At 35.7% G+C, this 24,977-nt stretch overlaps 1 long non-coding RNA gene and 1 pseudogene across 1 annotated transcript; both read left to right on the top strand.

The window, feature by feature from the left end:
• The first annotated feature begins 1,604 nt into the window (after window positions 1–1,604).
• On the top strand, window positions 1,605–2,329 carry LOC109173343 (annotated as a pseudogene).
• Window positions 2,330–2,647: 318 nt separating this feature from the next.
• On the top strand, window positions 2,648–3,163 carry LOC109173344. The gene is made up of 3 exons (XR_002052881.1): window positions 2,648–2,811; window positions 2,883–2,937; window positions 3,060–3,163. It is a non-coding gene; the product is annotated as an uncharacterized LOC109173344 (long non-coding RNA).
• Window positions 3,164–24,977: the final 21,814 nt, after the last annotated feature.

Genomic DNA, 24,977 nt, shown 5'->3' with positions numbered 1-24,977 from the left:
TATTACTATTACCGACGTTTTTACTTGGCCTTGATAATGTCATGGAATACACACATTTTGATACGAAAGATTAACAAAAACGTCAGTAATAGATTATGACGAAATAAAATATTTCGTCAGAAAATGTTTCTTTTACTGACGTTTTTCATAAAATGAAGTTGTCATGAATAAATTTAATTGGCGACGAAAATTGAAATGAAATATCAATTTGTCAATAAAAATACATTTACTGACGTTTTTTTTTTTTGTATTTGTAATCATCACTAAATTTTATATTTAGAGATATTTATAATTTTTTAAATAATTAATGGTAATTTACATGTAGTTGTAACTAAAAATATTTACACAACAATTTCATGTAATTGAAATAAAATATTTTAACATCAATTAAAATTTCAAAATAGTGCAATATTTTTCAAAATAGTACAATATTGAATTACAAGAATCTAATGTGATATAAATATTTCTTTAAATAAGTTGGTCAAACTAGACATGAGAATATATGTAATTCTATGCACATAAAGATAGATAATAATTCTCATGTTTATCAAAATTATTGAGGTCGGCACTTTGGAAGTCATTTGTCTTGAGGAGAAGGTCCGATCTGATGTCAAGATATGCAATAATTCCCTGCCATTAAAAACATAGATGTTTTTGAAGCATGAATAATAAATTATTCAAAACTATATATTCAACTCAATCCGATAGTTGATTTGCATCACTTTTATACTTTCTTGTGCTTATATTTAATTTCTAACGTAACTTTCCTTTGCTAATATTTCATTAGTTGCTTATAGCATGTAATCGTATTTTATTCCACTAGTCTACTGCCCAAAACTACAATTTATATAAATAAATGTTAAATAAAGTTCCAAACTATGGGTTATACCTTCAAATTTTGGTATGCTCCTAATTGACATCATTAATTAAGTTGTAAAAACTTAGTACATACCCATGAAGACCTCTACAAGATCAAATCCAAGCTAACTCATTGTAGAATCTCCACGTTTAGAAGTATCCAACTTTTAGGAACACCTGCAAGCTAAGTGATAAGAAAATTTTAATTTTCTCTTTGAAAAGTTTATATTCTTCTGACAAACATTTCTTGGGATAGCAAAGGGAAAACAAGTATTCTCATGGCAAACATTGTTAAAAAAAAAAAAAAAATTCAAATGTTAAACATTACGCCTATAAGTTCTAGCAAAATGTCAAAAGAGAATCCAAAGCTAATATGTTAAACTTAAAACCTGAAGTTTAAAGACAAAACTTGCTAAATAAAAAATAAAAAAAAAATCAGGAGAAAATCACTATAAAAGTTTAGATATCAAGTTATTTCATCCATAGCAATATGTACCTTGTTGTAGATCAAGTTGCAATCCTGATGCTGCCATATATATACTTCACCTCAAATTTATAATTTTAATTTCCTAAGAAATAAGAACACCACAATTATGATCAAACAAAAATTAAGAAATAAAACTAAAAGCAAACCGCATAAAAATATTAGAATACCATTGAAAGGAACTTAGTGTAAACAACAACAAAAAATCAGTAGCAATGTACTTTACCTTGTAATTCACAAAAAATATCATCTATCTCATTAATCTGAAAAGAGATTACAAATTCACCTCACAAAAAATGTCATCCATTATATCACTCCAAAAATACACCCTGAGTATGTACGCTCCTGCTGTGAAGCTAGCCTGAAGCGCCTTCAAGTTGACTACACTGATCTTTGCTATGTACATCGTATTGACACAACTGTGCCTATTGAGGAAACTATGAGAGAACTGAGGAAATTAGTTGAAGAAGGTAAATTAAAGTATGTTGGGCTATCTGAAGCTCACCCAGACACAATAACGATGGCACATGTTGTTCATCCTATCACTGCTCTACAACAGGAGTATTCCCTATGGACTCGTGACATTGAGGAAGACATATTCCTCTTTGTAGGTCTCTTAAATTTACAGGGAACTTGGAATTGGGGTTGTTTCATACGGCCCTGTTGGCCGTGGACTTTTTGGTGGAAAGGCTGTTGTGGAGAGCTTGCCAGCTAGCAGTTTCCTGGGAACACAACTACTCAACTTGCTATTGCTTGGGTTCTTAATCAGGGTGATGACTTTGTACCCATTCCCGGAACAACTAAGATGAAAAACCTTCAGGATAACATTGATTCTGTGAAGGTGAAGCTCACTAATGATCCAACAGAACAAGAAACCACAATCAATTCATATATTGTCATACTGTGTCCAAGAACCATGAAACACATTGTATAGAAATAAATATATAGACTTAGTCTAGAAGCATACCACATGAATCATTAATCTTTTTTGCCATTTCATTGATTTCCTTATCAGCTTTCTTTATGCTTGTTGAATAAGGTCTCAGACCTGCAGAAATCATTTAAATACCAAAGCTAGTTACTAAAGCAATTTAATGAAACACAAGGATATTAAAACAACTTTACTGAGGGAAAATACTTCTATAGTACACCAAATTTAGAAATTCAGCAATTTGATAGAGTGAGAGATTTCCAATGAAATATTTTTAATATTGATTCATTGATAAAAACCTCTCTGATATTGAACTATCGAAGCAACACCTCAAGTAAATGCTTATATAGTATCTAAATAATAAATATTGGACTACTTGACTACACTAATGGGTTCAACAGGATGAGTTCTACATTGAAATGGTCTCTACAGAAGCAACAATCCCAGAGTTAGGGCAGAGGCTTTACTGTTGGAGCAAGAAGATTTGCCCGGTGATAACGATGAGGACATACCTCACTTTTAAGATGTTGAAGCATTGGTGAGAAAAGGTTATATCTTCCCAGGGATAGGATTTTATCTATGAATTCAATACTAATGTGCTTTTTGCAGATCTTTAACATGGACCTGAGCCCCGATGACAAAGACATCTGCTTTCATAAGGAATGTAGGTCTCAATTTATTCTCATTTGGTCATTAATGTTTGCCCCTTTATTCTTGACAGAGGATTTGCTGATTTAGTCATATCAAAGTTCATGATCCACTGTTTTTTGTTCTCTCAACTTGTAGTTGCAAAATATCAACACCAGCAGACTAAAAAAACAATCAATGAGACTGCAGTGGGGTGCCGAAGCTCATATACAAAGAGTGATTGCAGCTCAAGGAACATCTGCTGTTTTATATAGCAGCCACTCAATCATTTAATTAAAAAAAAAACAGAGGTATTATAGTTTTTTGACTTTTCTCTAATCATATGATAATGTATACCTATTGCTTGAACAAGCTTCTCTAGATGTCATCGGTTATTTAAAAATATCATGTAGCAGACCACCTAAAATACTTGCAACATCAATACATCATCCCCTAACCTCACATCAAAACCAACATCCAGCCTCACCTCAAAATCACCTGCAAAAACCCAAATCCTACCCCAAAATCTGCTACATCCTACAACCAAAACTACAGGATGTATCAATACCCTAGGTTACAATAATTCCACCCAAAGAAGACTTAGCTACCAGCTCAAATTTTGCATATGAGACACCAAATCATGGGAAAAGGGAACTCTTAAATTTCTAAACTCATCACCTACGTATGAATAATTAATAAAAAAAAATTTAAATATATATAATAAAAAACAAATCACATCTGAGCGGATGCTGTAAGCTTCAAATCTGAGCGGCGGCTGTAAGCTTCAAATCTGAGCGGCTGTTGTAAGCTTCAAAAAAAAAAAAAAAAAAAAAAAAAAAAAACTAGAGAGAAAGTTATTAGTTGATTAGGGTTTGTATTTACCTAGACATGAATCAAATCTAAAGTAACTAACCTGATGCGGCTGCTGTAAGATTCAAAAGCTCATCCATCTTAGAGAAAGTAGTGAACCATTGGCTTAGAGGATGATCTTGTTGCGGTGGAAACGGTGGTGCAAAGAGATGCATGTGAAACCATAATAAAACATTTAGGGACGTTTATTATAAAACATCATTGAATCTATATCTTTACTGACAAAATAATTATATTTCGTCAGTAAATATTTCAAAATTATTCACTGCCTTTACCAAAATATATAGTGACGTTATTTAATATAACGTCGCAATTTGTTATATTTAGCGACGTTTTTTAGAGTGTCGTTAAAATTTTCGTCGGGAAATGCAAGATTTCTTGTAGTGCTTCTGAACGAATAAGTATATTTATACTTCTTGATTTCGACACTCTCCAAATATATCTCTGGTTGTAGATGGTAGGACCTTTTGTGAAGAAGAAAATCTTAAGATTCGGTCCATACCTCACAAGATGATTCGCTAATATTCTTTCCAAAATCATCATCTCATAACCGCGTACCAGCTTTTAGAAACTTTCCTTTATCAGTCCTTCGGTGGCTTGATCTAGAGGTGTGTGTATTGACTTCACTGATCAATCAGTCTTCTTCAAGACGGACAGACACCAAGCTAAACCCTATCTTAATTTGCCATAATAATATTGTCAATTATATGTTGGGGTTTTTCTTAAAGAAATAAAACACTAACACCCTTCAAGCTTTGCCCTATTCTGATTGAAACTAGATTCAACAATATTAGCTTTAGAATTTCCAGAATAGGTAACCAACCTATTTTCACGAATTGAGGCTTCAATGTTGATGGATTTCACCAACTCTTCCAACGTGATACCCTTTGAATTATGCTTCATTTTGTTTTGGAAACTTTCCCAGGAATCAGGCAATTTCTCTATTAAAGCATCACATAGAAATGTATCATTTACCTGGGTACCTTCTGAAAGCATATCTGTTACCAGATTTTCGTACTCATGAACTTGCTCCAACATTGGCTTCGAGTCTGTCATTTTGAAATTAAGCCATCGTGCAACAGCATATTTGCGACGCCCGGCATCATCAGAACCATCCTTATTTTGTAGGAAATCTCAGATTGTTCTTGCATACCTTTGTTTGGAGTAGATGTCAAAAATGGAATCTATCATATTCTGCAGCAGGGTTACACAAACATATTTGTTGTCCTTGTCGTACTTGTTGCGAATTTCATCAGTGATTGCAGTATCTTTTGCAGAAGATACGTCAGTAGCGGTGCCCTTGTCCACAGCACTCTTATCGAAAGCAGCAGACCGCGGGTCCGAGCTCTGAACAAGAGTCGTCGTAGGCTGCTGCGTTGAGATTGACGAAGGTACGAGATATTTGGACGGGTCCTGAAACAGCACGTAGTCCGTCTCAGTCTGCTCGAAATGCATGAATATCTTTGCAGACCACCTGCGAAAGTTCAAGCCATTGAGTGGCTCAAGCTTGGCAAGATCAACGGCGGGCTTGGAGATAAGAGAAGACATTGCCATTGGGATTGCTTTTAACGGTTATATTTTGGGTGTGAACAATGTCTGTGAAACTGATAGGAAGATTTTAATAGGGAAAATTCTGCATTGTGTCGTGTTCGTGGGAACACTCCCTTAAAAGCAATTCCCGACCCCGCGATTTCTTTCGACTGGTAACACAGCCTCACTAGCTTGCACACAAGCTGTTAATATAGCTCAAACAAACATGTATGAACGCAGCAATTTGGATGTTTAACAATTTGGATGAATAGTATAGGAAGCAACAAAAAGAAAATTGGCAGATGATTAATGCACAATGAGAGGCTTTTTATAGTGTAGAGGTGCAACAAATCTCACCTCAAAATGACGTTAGTGGAAGTAATGGCGCAGCAAAATTAGGAGATCAAGACTGAAGGCTATAAAGTTATTCTTTGGACAAGGAAGCAGTCTTTCCAAAAAAAAAATAAAAAATAGGAGTAATAAATATTTGCTTTTAAACAATATATTTGGATAACCATTACTAGTAGGCCAAATATTATTTGCATGCTACTTTTCTATTAATGTATTCCAACATACCGTTGGACGTTGCACATGGCAACGTCGTTGGCGTTGCGACCAGGAGAGACGGCGACGGCAAAGCTGAGTTTCCGGCGGTGGCGTCATCGCTGCTTCTCTTCTTCTTCTTCAGGCGACGGAGCTTGGAGTTGCAGCGACCATGAGAGACGGCGGACGGTGAGCGACGTCTTGAATGAGGGAGACGACGAATGGCGACGGCAAGGAATCGGCTTCGGCCGGCTTCTTTTCTCTCCATACAGTTGCGTCTCCCTGCCCCTTTTTTCTTCAGTCGCATCTGTCTCTCTTTCTCTCTGTTTGGCTGAGAAGAAGTGATATTAAAATGCCACAATATATTGTCTTTTAGTAATAGTACTTTTCTATTTCAAAACATTTAGAACAAGAATGTGTATATTCTATTATTATTACACATATCCTTTCAAAATTTGGATTCTATACAAAATTTATAGCATACTTTGGAAAAGTAGCAACAAAAAAATTATATTCTTCACTGGTGGGTGTATGCTTTCCAATCTTTACTTCTGTTTTCCGTGTCCAGCGTCCAACGGTAAACACCGCCACCACCCACCTCTGCCATCTCTAGCTTCGCCACCAACGGATACCGTAACCGGCAAAAAATCCGGTGATTTTTCCAGTGAACAAGTAGCAAGGCAATAGGATTATTTTACGGTGGCTCAGCGGTGAACGCGAAGAAGAAGAAACACATAACTTTCCAATTTTTTTAAAAACGTAAAAAGACCATTTTGCCCTTATGAATAAAAAAATTAAAAAGGTTTAAGTTTTTCCAGCCACATTTGGCCGGGAGGACCAAATCTGTTAGAAAAACATAGTTAAAAGACTAAATTGTTAGTTTTAAAAATCACGGGCCAAAATTAACAGGCCCCCTATAGTCATTGGACCAAAAGTGTAATTTGCTATATATATATATATATATATATATATATATATATATATATATATATATATATATATATATAGAATCGTACTCAGGTGCGAATGCTTCGCCCAGGCGCGAAATAGGAATGAATTCTGTTCGTCCACGTGTCCAGATCTAATGGATGAGAAACACTGATTTTTTTTAAAAACACGGTGGCATTTTCGTAAATAATTGAGCATCGAAGTGCAAGTAAAATGTATTACAAGTGCATGTAAAATGTATTATAGGTGCAAGTAAAAATTTACACTGAGCATCAATACTCAGTTGCACCTATAGTTCTAAGTAGTTGCACCTATAGTTCTAAGTAGTTGCACCTATAGTTCTAAGTAGTTGCACACATAGTTATAAGTAGTTGCACCTAGGTGTATGAATGTTTGCGAGTGGTTTTCAGGGGTATTACTACCCGCTGAACTCAGATCAATGAATGTTAACAAGGCAAAATTACATGCACTTATAGGTGAAAGTAGGTGCACCTATAGTTATAAGTAGTTGCACCTATAGTTATAAATAGTGCACTTGTAAGTGATTTTACTTGCACTTCAATGTTCAATTATTTACGAAAATGCCACCGCTTTTTTTTTAAGTTATTAGATCTGGACACGTGTCACGCGCTGATTCATTCGCATTTCCCTCCTGAGCACTTATTCGCACCTGAGTGCATCCCTATATATATATATAAAGCATAATCCTAGCTACAAGGTTTTCCCTCCAAAACTTTAGCAATGGGATAGGTTTGGCCCAAAATTTTTAAAAAATGTAATTTTATACAATGTTGCAAAACACGCTAGGCGCCCCCTAGGTGCCAAGGGGGCGCCTAGGCGCCGATTTTTTTTTATTATTATTTTTTATTTTTTTAATTAAAAATTAAATTAAAAATTAAATTTTTTTAAAATTTAGTAATAAAACATAAGGTTTCCATAGTTATTTCTTAGAAATTATTTACGAAAGTGGTTGTAAAACTGTTCAAAAGATTGTTTAAACCATCAAAATATATAAAAAAAAAAAAAAACTAAAATTAAGAGCTAAAGAAGAATTTTTTTGAGAAATTAGTGGACCAAACCGCCTTTGGCGGTTTGCGGTGGATAGATCTCGAAAAAATACGCGATTTGAAAAAAAAATTGTCCAAAATGGACAACCGAGTCAAAAGTTATGCCTTCCCGAAGTTTTCGCAATTTAAAACGCAAAAGAAAAAAAAAAAATTAAAAGCGCGGGGCAATGGCGCCTAGGCGCGATTTTTGCAACATTGATTATATATATATATATATATATATATATATATATATATATATATATATATATATATATATATATATATATATATATATATATATATATATATATATATATATATATCCGGATAAGGTGAGGACCTATCCTTAGGTGAGGACCTGAGGACTAATCTGATCATTTCATTTAATTTAAGTCAACGGTTGTGATTTAATTATATGCAATGAATTTAATTTTTCGTACTCAGTTTGTTGTGCATTCTGTGTTTGTTTGTTGTGCATTCTGTCCCAGTTTGTTGTGCATTCATAGTATGATTGCTGTGCATCCATCCCACTTTTTTGGACAAGGTGATCTGGATTAGTCCTCATGTCCTCACCTAATGATAGGTCCTCACCTGATCCGGAATATATATATATATATATATATATATATATATATATATATATATATATATATATATATATATATATATATATATATATATTAATAAAACAAATGTTGGGCCAATATATAATTATATTTTTTAAAAATTTCTAGGCCTATATATATATATATATATATTGTTGGTCCCGAATGGGTGGCGAGAAGTCTAGAGGGGGGGTGAATAGACTTCTCTAACTTTTCAAAATCTTTCGCAAAACACACAAGGCAAATAACACTTTAATTATATCAACTCTAAGTAACAAGCATCATCAAGATAAACAACTTAGAGTGTGCAGCGGAATAGGTAGCGGTATAGTGTTATGCTTAATAGTGTAGTGCTCAAAGAGAGATTCTAAACATGCAATACGTTAGAAGCACTTAATATGGTTCAAATATTATGTACGCAAAGTTTGGCTCGCATGCAAACGTGGGAACTATCAAACCCAGACAGATAAAGATACGCGATTAATCGTAATCGGGTTAGTTCGCAGTTAGAATGAGCATGCACAAAATATATGAGCAGTAAGTAAATAGAGAGAGAGATTTATAGTGGTTCAGAGGTGGTGTAATCCTCCTAGTCCACTCTTCTCCTTTTCACTTCAAGGAGGAAATTCACTATTCTTCGATCACCCAGATACAATAGTGAATTAAGTGTCCACCGACACTTCTCCGAGTGCTTCGCACAAAGCTACACTCCTCCAAGGTTTTTCGCAAGCTCCTCTTGTTACTCCGCCTTCCCGAGTACTTCGCACCAAGCTGTACTCCTACACCACGAGAACTACGCACAAAGCTACGTCCTCCAAGGGTTTTCACAAGCTCCTCTTGTTACTCTGCCCTTAACCACGAGTGCTACGCACAAAGCTACACTCAACCAGGGTTTTTCACTCTCTCTAGTTACTCCGCCCTCTTTCTACACTCAGTAGAGAAATCTACAAAGAGATAAAATTTTTCTCTCACTCAGACTTGAATTTATTCGTGTATGCTCAATATATCACTTGATGATTGATCTATTTTTGCGTTGTTCAATCCCCGAATCTCTTTGTCTTCAAGTCTGCTTGGGCATTTTATAGCCAAAGAAAGCTATTTGCCCGTTGATCAACTTTCGATCTCGATCGTCCATTTTGAATTGTAGTTGATCAGATAAGATTGTCAACTTGATCTGCAATTGTAGGTAGATATCATTTCTCCTTTTGTCAGATGATTTGAATAAATTGCCCGTTGCCGTGTCTTGAATTTTGTAGCCTCCAAAATTTGAATAAGTTCGGCGCGGCGTGCTTGATTTTCTTCTCCTTCATAAATGCTCTGACATGTCAAGTTGATCAAATAATTTATCTGCTGATTCTTGCTTGAGTATAAAATAATTTCTCCGCAAATCAGCCTTCTTCGAGCGTCTCCGGTTCCACCGTAAAAACTTGATGTTCAGATGAACATATATCAGATATTTTCTCCTTCATGATCCTTGTAAAATAATATACTGGAACCTCTGTAAAAACTCCATTGTTGTTCATGGTGAGATGCTCTGTTTCGACTTTCAGGCTTGGTCCACCATACTTGGTACGTTTCTTTGTATGGTGCAAGGCTTCTGTGAGACTTGTGTATTTTACTTAGCTAGTCTCCATTAGTTAGTCTCTCCTTAACTAGTCTCCTTTTAGCTAGTCTCTCCTTAGCTAGTCTCCTTTTAGCTAGTCTCTCCTTAGCTAGTCTCCATTCCAAGCTAGTCTCCATTCTAGCTAGTCTCCTTTTAGCTAGTCTCCATTCTAGCTAGTTTCCATTTAGCTAGTCTCCTTTTAGCTAGTCTCCATTTTAGCTAGTCTCTATTTCAAGCTAGTCTCTTTTTAAGCTAGTCTCTATACGGTTTTGTATACTTGGAGCTAGTCTCTCATACTTGGAGTTAGTCTCTCATACGGTCCAGGCTAGTCTCCCATACGGTCCAAGCTAGTCTCCAATACAGTGAAGCCAGGCTAGTCTCCCATACGGTCCAAGCCAATACAGTGAAGCCAGGCTAGTCTCCCATACGGTCCAAGCTAGTCTCCAATACAGTGAAGCTAGTCTCTCATACGGTGGAGTTAGTCTCTCATACGGTCCAAGCTAGTCTCCAAAGCAAGCTTAAAAAGTGCTTCACTTGAGATTTGAACTAAGGATCATTTAACTTAGCTTACACGCGTTTCTTCCAACTCCTCTAGCATGGTTCTTGGTGACTTCTCCGCAACATAATTGTGTTAAGCTATAATCCCGCTTAACATCGAAAATCAAAATATGATTTTCCAAAACTTGGGTTGCATGATATTGGTGCACCATACTCCGTAGACCAAAACTGACTCAAATAGAATAAAATTGGGGACTACTTGATTTTTCAAACACACATTCGGCTCATCAAAATTTACAATATATTCCTAACAATTTCCCCCTTTTTGATGATGCCGAAACTTATACCCATGTCATTTTGGCTTTGTCAATTTTGAAAAATTTCTTTTTAATCGATTTTATTTCGACTAGCCAATTGACGGGTTTACAAAAATTGTGACTTAGAGATTTTAATTTTGGACGACCCTAAACATATATTGAGACTATAACGCGGGGTTGCGTATTGATTTTTATCTTTTAATTTTTCTTCCCCCTTTCAATTTTATTTTCTCAATTATATGCCTCACATGCAATTCCTAAGTCCAATTTTAAAATCTTGTGACATAAACACAAAAAAAATAAAATGACTAAGACACACTTAGTATGGTACGAATAGATATCATCATGCATTAAAAACCCATTTTAGCTTAGCAATATATAATATGTCAAAAAGTGCTAGCTAAAATATTTTTGTACACCAAAAAATTGAAACTTGTCTTTCGAATTTTTACCTTCTCTTTAGCTTGTCATTGATGAACTCCCTCAATTTCTTGAAGTCCCTTTCTAGCTCTTTGTTTTGAAAAGGTGCAGTTACTTGCCCCGTAACATAGTTGCCATATGCTTCCCGTATGTTGTTCCCTTTTAGAACTCCTGCTTCATGCCAGAAAATGCATTCATCAAATGTTCGGCCATCACTCATTTGGTCACTTCGGTGTCCGAACTCCGTTTGAAGCTCTTGCAATTTTTGTATTCTTGTTGCAATTGGCTTCGGCATTGGAACAATTGGCGTCGGTGGCAACACTCCTAAAGATGTAGAACTTTGGCTTGGACAAGTTCCCTTGAGGTAATCAATCATACTCACACGGCTTGGAGCTCTTGGTGTCGTTGGCCGAATTAGCTCAACCAATGGTCCTCTTGTAGCTCGGGGTTGCGCATATGCTTGTGGCACAAAATGACGTGCCAATCCTTCCCCCTTTTCGGCAGCATCCATGAAACGTTGAAAGCTCTTTGTGGAAGAATCTTGCCTTTCACGCACTCCCTCTAGAAGGTCCATATGAATACGCGATTGCGTGAGTAAACCTTGTACTTGTTGTTCCAAAAGTTTGAGCCGCGACGTAGTATCGGACCCATGCTTTCCCATTTCATTGAACAACTTCAACACATCTCGCTTCAACTCTTCCTTGGCCGTGTCAATTTCGGTCTTTAATAGGCCTTACCTATTAAACAATTGTGTTGCACGCTCCACCATTTCCTTGTGGTAGTCATCAAGCTTTGTATCCATTGTGTCCATCTTTGTTCTCAATCCACCCGAAGACTCTTGTACAATTGCCTTAACATCTCCAACAATTTCTTCTCTTAAGGCTTGAATATTGTACAAGGGTTCATGTTGCACGGGTTCGGTTGGAATTGGCAAAGGGTGTGCAAAATCATCTCTTGGTGTGGTGATCATTGTATTGGCAAGATTTGCTTCGGCTTCTTCGGGGTTGTAGCAAATCATCAATGTGTTTCGGATCCTCGGATGATCTTGATCATAAAACTCATAGGAAGGAGGCAAAGTTGGCAAATTTCTTGTTTCATCCAAGTTCAAAGAGATCCCTTGACTTGGTGCATTCCCTTCCTCAAGAATGGATCCCGTAATCTCCGTTTCGGGATGTGGAAAATAGGACTCAAAGCTTAAATTCTCATTTAAGTTTGCATCTCCAAAATTCGCAGGATATGGATCAAATCCTAAGGGCCTTTCTTCATCATTTCTTATCAAGGATCCTTCTCCGGGTCCTCTTCGTGTATCAATCAAAGACATGGCGGTGGCACGGCGAATATGATTCGGATCAAATTCTCCTAAAGGTTCTTCGGTAGTAGCCTCAATCATCACATCTTTTTCGGTCCTTCTCTTCTTGGCAAGCTTGGTAGAAAAACAAGACTTAATAACCGAAAGTCGGGTAGCCTTTGCAAGATCTCTTGTGCTCAACCAACTCAACACAAATTCTTCATTTTCCAAAGTATTTGGCCCTATTGTTTCGGCCAACACACTATGGGTTCCCAATCTCCATGATCTCCAATCTAGTGCTCTTTTAAATTCTTCCAAGAGCACACAATCCGCCCCGAGAGTAGAAACTTCATCATCACTTCCAACTACAATCTCATCATCCTCAACAACATTCTCCTCAATTCTATTTTCAAAACCTTGACTTTCAAGAATGGGGTGGTTCAGGTGGTTCGGGTTTTGGGTGGGTAAGGGTGTAGAGCTTGGGTGGCTATGATGTTCCTCATTGGATCTAACGGCGGGAGAATTCGAACCTTCATTACTCGGTTCTCGGATAAATTGCCTTAGATTTAGGAAAGGGTTGGGTGTTTTTCTCTTTCGGTTGGGTTTAGGTAGGCTTGAGGGTAAGGAGGGATTTTTAGGCTCATTTGAGTTGGGTGGCCGAAACAAGTAGCTATGGTTGGTAATGTGTTTGGCTTTTGTAAGGGTTACATTTTTGGTTCTCAAAATCTCACCAACGGCAAACCCGTAACCAATCTCTTGTTGGAACCATCCCTCAACTAAAGGTTTGGCCTTCCTTATAGATTCACACAACCTCCCAAATATGAAAACTCCCCAATCCACACAAACATTGTTCAAGAGAATATCCATAATCATCAATTTCTCCTTAGACAATCTATCACGGCAATGATAACGTGATTCAACACACTTATGAATTATATCCAGCAACAATCCATAATCCTTTTTCAAGTCTCTTTTAACACCATTAACCTTCGGAGATAGCGGTGCGTTTGCATCGCGTACCTCGGCCCATACGGCATTAATATCATACACATGGTTTTCAACTCTCAAATTTGATTCAACAAGGTGAAACATCCTCCGAAAATCACCGAGATTAATTTCCACATCAACTCCTTTGATCATGGAAATAATAGAATCATTCTCAATTCTAGCATTCATATATAATTCGGTCACTTCATCCTTATAAAATCCAACATATCTAAAAGTGCAAAAATTTAACAACCCACTAGATTCGAGAGAGTTGATAATTTTTACCCCAATAGACTTGTTCTCCACATGCTTGTTGAAGTCATTGACATCTAGGATCATCCCGCTTAGCACACGGCTTGACCTTCTTGATCCTCCGGTTGTAAAAGACTCCATCTCCACTTGATGAGCATCCATTTGTGTAGAAGAGAATTTTTAGAAAATTTTTGGGTGCAACTTTGGGTATTTCGGCAGTGAGGTCCGAAAATAAGGTAAGAGGGGATGGGTTTTTGTGTAGAGAGGTTATTTAGGTAGGATTTTGGGTTTGGGTGATGGGTTTTTGTGTGTAGAAGATTTTAGAGTAGAGAAATTTGAGTGGGTATTTGAGCAATGGTGAAATTTTGGCTTCTCCTTGAGCTTGAATTTCGGCCGGCGAGAGGAAGAATGGAGAAGAGATAGATTTCTTCTTGAGTTCTTCTTTCTACCCGTTAGAAATGAGGGTGAAGGGTGTAAAATTACTCCTTTGCCCTCTAGTGGGTAGAGAGAGAGTCTTGATCTCCTTGGGGATAAATTCGACCTTCCACATGATTTAAATTTGCCAGCTCAGATTTTTATACTTCATTTGTGAGTACATGGCGCCAAAAATTGTGCTTCAAATAACCGCCAACCTGGAGCAAATCAGATAAAAAATATCTCGAAAATAATCTGTTAGTCCAATAAATATGCTCCAGATAAATAAAATTGATTCAATTTCATATTTCAATAAAGCTGATTTTCTGAAAAGTTTATCTGATAAAAATTTAACTGATCTGACAGATACCTAATATCAGCAAAGAATAAAATTTCAAGTTCCCAAATTAGTTGACTTTGCAAATTGGGCCATCAATTTTGACTTTTGAGATCCAAAGCTTTGTGGGCATTTAACTTCTTCAGAATAAGCCTTTTTTTTTTTTTAACAACATAACCCATTTAAGCATATAAATTCCCCCTTAATCACTTACTTAGCATAATTAACCTAAATAAAAGAAAATTCCCCCTAAATTGCATACTAATTTCAAATAAGCAAATTGGGCAAATAAATTACATAAATTAAATATTTCAAAAACATGACAAATTAAACACACGTACGTAACATACAAATAAATCGCAAAATTTAGGTACGTAGACTTCGTAAGATAAAATTATAACACATTTAGGCACATAAATTATACGAAAACATGTACACAATTAAACACATATCATACGTACATACCAATTAAAATTAAAACACATAAGACACATAAATCACATGCACAGTACGTATCAAAAATTAACAAAAATTAAAAAAATTAAGAGTTTAGAAATTGCTTAGCTCATTTCGATCATTCCCATTTCATGCCTTAGAGTAGCAAAACGAGATTCACACAACGGCTTTGTGAGAATATCGGCAATTTGATTTTCCGTGGGAACATGATCGATTTTCAAATCCTTCTTTTCGACGTGATCGCGGATAAAATGGTGTCGGACATCAATATGCTTGGTTCGCGAATGAAGCACTGGATTTTGGGTTATGACGATTGCACTTGTATTATCGCATAAAATGCTAACATTTTCGCACTTAATCCCATAGTCCAATAATTGTTGCTTCATCCACAAGATTTGTGCACAACAACTCCCAGCTGCAATATATTCGGCTTCTGCAGTGCTCGTAGCTATGGAGTTTTGCTTTTTGCTGAACCAAGAGACCAATCTTCCCCCTAAGAACTGGCATGTCCCTGAGGTACTTTTTCGGTCTATTTTACAACCTGCAAAATCTGCATCTGAATAACCCGTTAGTGTAAAATCTCCTTCTTTGGGATACCATAATCCCACATTGATTGTTCCTTTGAGATATCGGATTATCTTCTTGGTTGCAATTAGATGACTCTCTTTGGGCTTTGATTGGAATCTTGCACATACGCCAACCGAGTAAGATATGTCTGGTCTGCTCGCGGTTAAGTATAGTAACGATCCCATCATCCCTTGATACATCGTTTGCTCGACATCTTTTCCTTCATCATCTTTATCCAATTTTTGAGATGTGCTCATGGGGATTTTGACTGAGAATTTTCCATCTATGCCAAATTTCTTGATAAGATCTCTTGTGTACTTGGCTTGATTTATGAAAATTCCTTCTTCAAGCTGCTTGACTTGCAATCCCAAAAAGTAATTTAATTCTCCCATCATACTCATCTCGAACCTATTCTGCATGAGCAGGCTCGCGGAGCTTGTTTTAACCCATACAATGCCTTCTTTAATTTGTAGACTTGATCACCAACGTCTTTTACCTCAAAACCGGGTGGTTGTTCGACGTAAACTTCTTCTTCAAGTAAGCCATTTAGAAATGCGCTCTTTACGTCCATTTGATATACCACAAAATTCTTGTGCACTGCGTATGCTAGGAATATCCTAATTGCTTCGAGTCGTGCGACGGGGGCGAATGTCTCATCAAAATCAATTCCTTCTTCTTGTGAATACCCCTTCGCAACTAATCTTGCTTTATTCCTAACAATGACGCCGTCTTCGTTTGCTTTGTTCCTAAAGACCCATTTAGTGCCAATCACATTTTGGTGCGTTGGTCTTGGAACAAGTTTCCATACGTCGTTGCGCTTGAATTGATCTAATTCCTCTTGCATGGCATCTATCCAACTTGGATCGGCTAAAGCTTCATCAATTTCTTTTGGTTCCAGTTGAGATAGAAAGCATGAGAACATTGCATCTTGTTGTTGGTTCCTAGTAGATGATCGCGTCTTCACTCCGTCACTTGGATTTCCAATGACTAAGTCATGTGTGTGACTTCTTAGCCATTTTCGATTTGGTTGGAAACTTGTTGGATTCTCAGAGTTTCCTTCTTGTTGTGATTCCACTTGGTGTGACACCACTTGTTGTATAATATTGACGGGTGCACCTTCGGGTTCAACTACTGGAATTTCTTCTTCTTGAATTCTGGGTGCAATTTCGGTTGCAACAGGCATGCGTGACATTTCGGGTTCCTCATTGCATATCGCCTCAAATTGTTGAATACCCATGTCACTTGATTCTTCTACTTCCTGCAACACATCATCTTCGACCAACTCATTAGAATTATTCAAATCACAATTACCTTCACCATTTTTGCCATTTTTGTCGTGATTCTCGTCGAACACAACATGAATTGATTCTTCTACCACCATTGTTGATTTGTTGAATATTCTGTACGCTTTGCTGGTGGATGAATATCCCAAAAATATTCCTTCGTTCGCACGTTCGTCAAAAGTCTTTAATTGAGACTTTCCATTAACAAGTACAAAACATTTACAACCAAATGTATGAAAATAGGTGAGATTGGGTTTTCTCCCTTTCCATAATTCATATGGTGTTTTGTTATAGGACTTGTGGATTAGACTTCGATTTTGAGTATAACACGCCGTGTTGATAGCTTCTGCCCAAAATCTCTTTGGTAGTTCGGCGGCCGCTATCATGACTCGTGCGGCTTCTTTGAGCGTTCGATTTCTTCTTTCAGCTACACCATTTTGTTGCGGCGTTCGTGCGGCAGATAATTAATGTAAAATTCCTTGTGAATTGCAATAAGATTCAATTACTCTGTTCACGAACTCTGTTCCTCGATCTGTTCGAATTGTCGCAATCTTCATGTCTTTTTCAACTTGCAGTAGCTTCAATAGTTCTGGCAACTTTGATAGAACTTCATCCTTTTTCTTGATGAATATTGTCCATGTGTACCTAGAAAAATCATCAACAACAACCAAAGTATATTTCTTACCACTTATACTTACTGGGTCTACTGGACCAAATAAATCCATGTGCAGTAGACTTAAGGGTCTTGATGTTGACTCTTGAGCTTTGACTTTGAATGATGCTTTGATTTGTTTTCCTTTCTGGCATGCATCACAAATTTGATTTTTCTTGAACACAATGTTGGGTAGTCCTTCGACTATATTGTTTCTTGCAAGCTTGTTGATGGTTTTGAAATTCAAATGATTTAGCCTTCTGTGCCATTCCCAACAAACTTCATTCGAATTATTTGCCATCAAGCATACGGATTCCTTCGTTGTGCTCCAATCTACAACATACATATTTTTCTTTCTCGATCTGGCGAGTACGACTTCATTCGTGGATTCGTCCTTTACTTGACATTTGCCTTTGTAAAATTCTACGAGATATCCTTTGTCGCAAAATTGACTTGTACTAAACAAGTTAAATTTTAATCCTTCGACATAAGATACGTCATCAATTCGTAGACCATTTTTCACAATTGCGCCGGTTCCTTTTGTTATTCCATATCGATCGTTTCCATCGAACACTACTTTTGGTCCTTCGATACTTTTGAACTCAACTAGACTAGCTTTATTGCCGGTCATGTGTCGAGAGCATCCGCTATCGAAATACCAAATTTCCTGCAAGAAAGATTAATTATTTTTAGGTACCCATGCTTGATTGGGTCCTTTTGTGTTAGTAATTTTTGGCATCCAAATCCACCTAGATCCCATTGATCCAAGAATAGGTGATCTGTAACCATTATAAACATTATAATTATAACGCACTTTCGAATAATGATTCGGTGCGGGTTGGGAAGCTGATAGTTGCTTGACTCTATGAAACAAATTAAATCTGGACTTGGTCCATGGTTTATGTTCAAGCGACCAATCTTCTTCTGAGGGATATAATCTCCCAGCCCCAATTCTCGGAATTCTTCCCATATTCCTATGAGGTTTTATTGCACTAGACTCGTTGGTTCTCCTTTGAGATACAAATTTTTGCCTTTTAAAATTTTGTTGTCTTGCCAAAATATCACTGTGATGTTTCGGCCTAGCAACAACTTTCTGGGCATTAATTTTGTTTCCAACTCCTTGTCTCATTGTGCTATGTTGACTTTTTACAAATTTTACCACTGGAACTTTATTAATTAAAGTAGTAGTAGAATTAGTCAACTTTTGAGGGGTTTTAGAACATGATGGATCGTAGCCAAGTCCGGCTTTATCTCCAGCGGGTTTTTGCATGTTTACCATTTTATCCATTATTTTGGATGAATGCGTAAATGATGCAATTACTTCCCGAAGGTTATGTTCTCTAACCTCTCTAGCTTTGCACTCTTCTTGAAGTCGAATATTTTCGGCTTTCAATTTACTCATTTCATTTAGAGCATTTAGCAATTTTTGTGACATTTCTTCTTTTTCAAGAGTTAACGTATTATTGCGCTCTTTGATTTGAGTATGAGTGGCCATGACTTTTTGACAATCTTCCATAAGACTTTGAAATGATTCTTGAGTCTGGAAAGAAGTGTCAACTGAACTAAAAGAACTAAAAGAGCTAGAAGATACCTCTTCGTCGGTTTCGCGCGCCATTAAACATTCTTTATGTTCGAATGATTTTCCAACTAAGCACAGTAGCGCCGTATCTTCTTGTGAGGAATCACTTTCATCACTAGATGAATCTCCAGATTCACTTGCTTCTAGCGGATCACTTATCAACGCCTTTCGTTTGTCCTTCTTGAATCTCTTTTCCTTTGACTTGTATTCTTCCTGTGAAGGGTTAGTAGCATTCGAATTTTTGCTTACCTTGGGGTGTGGACATTCTGCCATAAAATGTCCAGGCTTTCTACAATTATAACACACATTTGTGTTATCTTCGATCGGTTCCTTTCTTGATCTTCTATTTTCTCGAAAGAAACTTGCTTGTGGTGATCCTTTGTTCTTTCGCATGAACTTCCTGAATTTTCTAACAAATAGAGAAAATTGTTCGTCAGATAAAAAATCATTATTTCCTACTGACCTTGATGTAGACGGTTGATCGGCCATCAATGCGGATGTTCGTTCATCGCGCTCTTCTTCATTTCGTGTCTTCATCTCGAACTCGTACGCCTTAAGATCACTAAAGAGTTTATCCGTAGATAATGTCCTTAGATCTCTATGATCTCGCATCGCTGTTACTTTCATATCCCAGTTAGAAGGTAGTCCACGCAAGACTTTGAGTGATATTTCCTTCTGGGAGATGGTTTTTCCAAGATCACTTATTTCACCAAGAATCTTGACTAAGCGTGCTTCCATGTCGGTAATACTTTCGTTAGAAAGCATTTTGAAATCTTCAAATCTTTTCATGGCGATGGTTAGCTTGTTGTCTTTTTCTTGTTCGTCGCCTTCACCGATGCTTATGAGCGTATCCCATATTTGCTTTGCCGTAGTGCACTTTCGAATCTTTGGGAATATGGTGTCATCGACCGCTTTGAATAAAATATCTTTGGCAATGTTGTCCAAATTATTTCGCCCTCTATCTTCCTTTGTCCACTCCATTTTTGGCTTTGGAATATATCGTGGAGCATCTGGATCTCATGGAGTAGCAGTATTGGCTTCCATAATTTGGATAGGACCATTTGCGATGACTTCCCACATTTCATCATTTAACGCAGATAAGTGCACCTGCATACGTATTTTCCAATCATCAAATTTATCAAGTGAGAAAAGCAAATTTTGAGCAAGAGCCATATCTCTCTTCATCTTGAAGATTTTGAGATCTATCTAGCAGTCAAAATTGACTCAAATAGACAACCGCTCTGATACCACTTGTTGGTCCCGAATGGGTGGCGAGAAGTCTAGAGGGGGGGGTGAATAGACTTCTCTAACTTTTCAAAATCTTTCGCAAAACACACAAGGCAAATAACACTTTAATTATATCAACTCTAAGTAACAAGCATCATCAAGATAAACAACTTAGAGTGTGCAGCGGAATAGGTAGCGGTATAGTGTTATGCTTAATAGTGTGGTGCTCAAAGAGAGATTCTAAACATGCAATACGTTAGAAGCACTTAATATGGTTCAAATATTATGTACGCAAAGTTTGGCTCGCATGCAAACGTGGGAACTATCAAACCCAGACAGATAAAGATACGCGATAAATCGTAATCGGGTTAGTTCGCAGTTAGAATGAGCATGCACAAAATATATGAGCAGTAAGTAAATAGAGAGAGAGATTTATAGTGGTTCAGAGGTGGTGTAATCCTCCTAGTCCACTCTTCTCCTTTTCACTTCAAGGAGGAAATTCACTATTCTTCGATCACCCAGATACAATAATGAATTAAGTGTCCACCGACACTTCTCCGAGTGCTTCGCACAAAGCTACACTCCTCCAAGGTTTTTCGCAAGCTCCTCTTGTTACTCCGCCTTCCCGAGTACTTCGCACCAAGCTGTACTCCTACACCACGAGAACTACGCACAAAGCTACGTCCTCCAAGGGTTTTCACAAGCTCCTCTTGTTACTCTGCCCTTCACCATGAGTGCTACGCACAAAGCTACACTCAACCAGGGTTTTTCACTCTCTCTAGTTACTCCGCCCTCTTTCTACACTCAGTAGAGAAATCTACAAAGAGATAAAATTTTTCTCTCACTCAGACTTGAATTTAATCGTGTATGCTCAATATATCACTTGATGATTGATCTATTTTTGCGTTGTTCAATCCCCGAATCTCTTTGTCTTCAAGTCTGCTTGGGCATTTTATAGCCAAAGAAAGCTATTTGCCCGTTGATCAACTTTCGATCTCGATCGTCCATTTTGAATTGTAGTTGATCAGATAAGATTGTCAACTTGATCTGCAATTGTAGGTAGATGTCATTTCTCCTTTTGTCAGATGATTTGAATAAATTGCCCGTTGCCGTGTCTTGAATTTTGTAGCCTCCAAAATTTGAATAAGTTCGGCGCGGCGTGCTTGATTTTCTTCTCCTTCATAAATGCTCTGACATGTCAAGTTGATCAAATAATTTATCTGCTGATTCTTGCTTGAGTATAAAATAATTTCTCCGCAAATCAGCCTTCTTCGAGCGTCTCCGGTTCCACCGTAAAAACTTGATGTTTAGATGAACATATATCAAATATTTTCTCCTTCATGATCCTTGTAAAATAATATACTGGAACCTCTGTAAAAACTCCATTGTTGTTCATGGTGAGATGCTCTGTTTCGACTTGGGCTTCTGTGAGACTTGTGTATTTGACTTAGCTAGTCTCCATTAGTTAGTCTCTCCTTAGCTAGTCTCCTTTTAGCTAGTCTCTCCTTAGCTAGTCTCCTTTTAGCTAGTCTCTATTTCAAGCTAGTCTCTTTTTAAGAGAGTCTCTATACGGTTTTGTATACTTGGAGCTAGTCTCTCATACTTGGAGTTAGTCTCTCATACGGTCCAGGCTAGTCTCCCATACGGTCCAAGCTAGTCTCTCATACGGTGGAGTTAGTCTCTCATACGGTCCAAGCTAGTCTCCAAAGCAAGCTTAAAAATTGCTTCACTTGAAATTCGAACTAAGGATCATTTGGCTTAGCTTACACGCGTTTCTTCCAACTCCTCTAGCATAGTTCTTGGTGACTTCTCCGCAACATAATTGTCTTAAGCTATAATCCCGCTTAACATCGAAAATCAAAATATGATTTTCCAAAACTTGGGTTGCATGATATTGGTGCACCATACTCCGTAGACCAAAACTGACTCAAATAGAATAAAATTGGGGACTACTTGATTTTTCAAACACACATTCGGCTCATCAAAATTTACAATATATTCCTAACATATATATATATATATATATATATATATATATATATATATATATATATATATATGTTTGTAGCCATCATTTTTCTAATAGCCAATAATGGCGGGAAAAAAATAGTCAATAACAAACAAAGGCTCTTTGGTTACTGGATTACATTTATTAAATTAATACCGATGGGACTCTTTGATATCTACAATAATTGAAAATAAGTATTGATGGTCCAATGAGACTCTTTGGTATCCACAGTAATTAAAAATAAATATAAATATCATATAAATACCACATCTTCAATGTCAAAGTTAAATATACCTTATCATGAAGAAAGTGGCAAAAAGATGAAACATTTACCAAAAAACAAAGGTAAGTACAGAATGTATCCTTTTTATTATGTTTATAGTTTATGTATACAATGAAAATTTCTTCTCCCATCTATATGCATACTTGCAGATTGGAAAAAAAGCTTTTTTTTGTCAATTGAAAAAATGTGGAGCTAGACGACCGAACAAAACCCAAATCATCTGCGGTAAGAGAGAGTACAAAGTAAGGTAAAACGATTGCTGTAAAATAGAGTACAAGGAAGAGGTTAACAAATTCAGAATAAAAAGAACTTATCTTCTATAATAACATCGTAATCTTGCAAAAAATCTTGTGGTATAACTCTATTTTTTTCCGATCCATCCAGTGTCGATAAGGATTTTTTCAGCCACTGAATTATTTAGAAGAACAGACGTGAGAAACATATCGTCCCCGTAGAGGATCTGGACGAACGTGACAAACATATCGTCCTCGTAGAGGATCTGGACGTTTTTCAAGAGACGGTGGAATATGAGTAGATTCTTTTGGTGGACATTTTTTTGATTGGAAGAATATGAGGAAGATGAACCGTTTTCAACTTATATAGAACTGTTATGGTTTAGGGTGTGGGTTGGGTTTGGGTAACAGTAAAATGGGCTTGGGAAAAATAATTTTATTAAGTCTCATTTGTTTATTAAATAAATTTTTGTTGGACTGATTTTTAATATGTAGTTATATTTTTTATTTTCGTTATAAGTTAGTGTGTGTGTGTGTGTGTGTGTGTGTGTGTGTGTGTGTGTGTGTGTGTGTGTGTATATATATATATATATATATATATATATTTATTTATTTATTTATTTATTTATTTATTTATTTATTTATTTATTTATTTATTTATTTATTTGTTTATTTATTTATCTTTATATTTAATAGGTATATTTTTTATTATGATTATTAATTTTGTAATCTTCAAAAATAATATTATTGCAAACCTATATTTCAACAACCTAATTAAAATTAAAATATTCATAATGGGTATCCTTATTCGAATTAACGAATATGTAGGCTTGTGGTTATACTATGGGCCGGGCTTTTGTTTATTATTATTGTATTTGGACCTAAATAATGGATTATTTATGAGTCCAAAATATTTCTTTAATTAGTAGGTAGCTATATTTTTATGTATGTATACAAGATTGTTTGTATTTAACTTTTTTTTGGATCTTCTTTATTACTCCGTATTATTTAGTAAATGGTGATGGTGATTAATAGTCATTCATATTTAAAAATACACATGCATATATTTATTTATGCATACTCATCTTTAATCCGTACATCGCACGGGGCAAATACTAGTATATATATATATATATATATATATATATATATATATATATATATATATATATATATATATATATATATATATATATATATATATATATATACTAATTTTTTACGCGCATTGCGAGATTGGGATAATGCCTAATATTTTTTTTTAAATAAATACTTTATAGTATATCAAAGCAAGATTATATTGAAATTGTTCATGCATAGATAATTGAATGATGAATTTGCATTTTTAAATAGGTAATTCTAAGTTTACAAATGCAAGATAATATAGTCAAGATTGATTATAATTGTCAATAAAATAATTGTATAGGTATGGTTGAAACCAAATACGAGACATAAGGGAGAGCAAATAAAAATTAGAGCATAAAATATTAAATATATACAATATTGAAGAGCTAACTGCTGATTGCCAAGGACATTGAGAGGCAGTTTCCAACTTCAATTTGTTGTGTGGTTTGGATACTCTTTTTGGCAATAAATCCCCCAAGTAGTTAATATGATTGGCTTAATTATATTTTTTATTTTTTAAAAACAATTGTTATTATTATTAGTATTATTATTGTTATTATTGTTATTGTTGTTATTATTATTATTATTATTATTATTATTATTATTATTATTATTATTATTATTATTATTATTATTATTATTAAATATATGTATTATTTTACATATGAATACTCTCTTTGTCAACAAATCGCTCAAGTAATTAATATGATTGGCTTTATTAATTATATTTGTTGTAATTTTTTCATGATATTAATAAAATACTTGGTAAATAAATATATAGCATTATTTTGTATATAACTGTGATATTTAATTTTTTTTTTAAATAGTGCACAAAAAAGATAATAGACAATGTAGTGAATATAATCAATTGATGAATTTGAATGTAAATAATTTTTACATTGGAGAAAATAAAGACAATATAACTAATAAAATTATTTCTCTTAATTAATTTATTGATAATGAATCATTTTTTTTAATAAAGACATTGTAGGGATAATGTAGC

Source organism: Ipomoea nil, unplaced genomic scaffold (assembly GCF_001879475.1).
Source record: "Ipomoea nil cultivar Tokyo-kokei standard unplaced genomic scaffold, Asagao_1.1 scaffold0480, whole genome shotgun sequence".
In the NCBI taxonomy this organism is placed as follows: Eukaryota; Viridiplantae; Streptophyta; class Magnoliopsida; order Solanales; family Convolvulaceae; genus Ipomoea; species Ipomoea nil.
The sequence above is the reverse complement of the archived record's forward strand: the minus strand, read 5'-3'. Positions and strand labels throughout refer to the sequence as shown.